Raw genomic sequence first — 2,457 nt, 5'->3', positions numbered from 1 at the left:
CAGTCACAGAAATATCCTACTGCTTCTTGCACTCAGCCAGTTTTAGATTCAGTGTGTCACTTTGCCTTGGATCCCATAAGCTCTTATTTTCTTGATCGGTCTGCCATGAGAGACCTTGACAAGCTTTGCAAAAGTCCCTCTAGACCATATCAAATGCATTACCTTTATCAACTCTTATGGTAACCTCCTCAAAAAATTAGATCAAATTTTTAAAACATGACCTTCCATTCAGAAATCCCAGATTAATCACAGTCTGTCCAAGTGTGGATATATTCTGTTGCTCATCATTCTTTCTAATAACTTTTTCCATCAGAGGTTAGGCTGACAGGTCTGAATTTCCCAGTCTGTTCCTTCCTATTTTAATAATGGGACAATGTTAGCAATCCTCCAGTCCTCTGGCATTTCACCATGGTTATGGAAAATTAGCTGCCAGACCCTTGGTACTGCTTTCTTCAACAGACTGGATTACATCTCATCTGGGCCTGCAAATTTAGCTACTTTTAAGGCTGCCAGATCCTCTAATACCTCCTTACCTACTGTGATGTTAAGATCATGACTGATCAGAATGTAACCTCAAATCCACACTCCTATCTACCCATGATGACTTTTCATCCCCTTGCTTAACATTAATCTATCTTCCTCTGCTTTAAAAATATTCACATACTCTGCTTCCACCACCTTTTTCAAGAAGAGAGTTCCAAAGAGACACAACCTTCTGAGAGAAAAATATTTGACTTAATTTAATTTTTCAAGTGGTCCAAGGATACAAGCCTGGCACTAACTTTTCCTCTTAAGACAACCCTCTCATTCCAGGTACTGGTCTGGTTAATCTTTTCTGAACTGCCTGCAACACACTTGCATCCTTCCTTAAATAAGATGACTAGTACTGTGCTTTGTATTCCAGATGCAATCTTACCAGTGCCCTATGTAACTGAAGGGTAACCTCACTACTTTTGTATTCAATTTCCCTTGCGATATATGATAATATTCTATTAGCTTTCCTAATTACTTGCTGTATCTGCATACAAACCTCTGCACCTCCGAGATCTGTGAACTTTCACTGTTTAGATAATTGCTTTTTTTTATTCATAGAATCCCTACAGTGCAGTTAAAGGCTATTCAGCACATCAAGTTCGTCCTGACCCAGACTCCATAACCCCACATTTTACCATGGCTAATCCACCTAGTTTGCACATGCCTGGACACAACGGAACAATTTAGTAAGCCCAATCTATCTATATTGCACATCTTTGGACTGTGGGAGGAAACGAAAGGACTCAGTGGAAACCCATACAGACACAGGGAGAATGTGCAAACTCCACAGACAGTCACCCAGGCTGCAATTGAACACGGGTCCCTGGCACTTGAGGCAGCAGTACTAACCACTGTACCGCCCCATCCTTCCTGCCAAAATGGATAATTTTACCATTCCTCACATTTGTCTCATGTTTGTTTAATTAATCTATCTTTTATTCCTTTGAGACTACTTTATGTTTTCTTCACAGCTTACTTTCCTATCAATCTTAAGGACATTTGATGTGGATGAGGAGAGACATCCTGCTTCTTCTGTACCCATTCCATGCTCTGTCTGTTCTGTCTCTCTCTCACCAATGTCAGTAATTCGAATATTTACATTTTGTAACTGTCAGCAGAGCACACTAAAGGCAATTGGAGACATTTTGTTTCCTTCAAAATTCTACTTTAATTCGAAAAAGTCAACAATAATTACAACGAGTAAAGAACTTCTCTTTCTTTGAATTAAACATGCTTTTTGATGCTTACTACATTGGTGGAGCACTTTGGGAACCATGGATTCAAGTCACCTTTTATCTTTCTAAGCATGCTGCATATAGCATGTCATGTCTTGAATTATTCTTGTACAGTAGGCATAAATGAAATTTTCTAAAATAAATTTGAATCTGCACTTGAACGACTTAATACTGCCTACTTTCACCAGCCCCATAGGCAGTTCTCAATAGGTTGACACTCTCAGTTATTGAAACATTGGACAGAATCTTGTTGAGCCATTGCATAAATCTTGCCTGCTGACTGGAAAGTTAACAGGAGACCTGTGCTGTCTCTTTTGGTAAACTTGCCAAGTTACAAGCCACTTTTGCAGTGGCAAGCCCACAGGTGGTCCTTCCCCTGGAATCAAGACCCTAGGGGTGGAAGTCTTAGCTACTCAGAGCTACCATATAATCAAAGCTTGGCGGCTCATGCTCAGCAGAGGCATGGGGAGTTGTGACTGCTGCTGGAAGGATGGGCACTAGGAGGTAGAATCCCAGAATGGTGGATTGAACCTAGCCACAAGTAGGTAATGTGGTTTCAGAGATGGTAGGAACTGCAGATGCTGGAGAATCTGAGATAACAAGGTGTAGAGCTGGATGAACACAGCAAGCCAAGCAGCATTAGAGGAGCAGGAAAGCTGACGTTTCGGGCCTAGACCCTTCTTCAGAA

This window comes from Rhincodon typus, unplaced genomic scaffold, assembly GCF_021869965.1.
Source record: "Rhincodon typus isolate 14 unplaced genomic scaffold, sRhiTyp1.1 hic_rhity00001370, whole genome shotgun sequence".
Classification (NCBI taxonomy): Eukaryota; Metazoa; Chordata; class Chondrichthyes; order Orectolobiformes; family Rhincodontidae; genus Rhincodon; species Rhincodon typus.
This window is presented reverse-complemented; position numbering follows the sequence as displayed.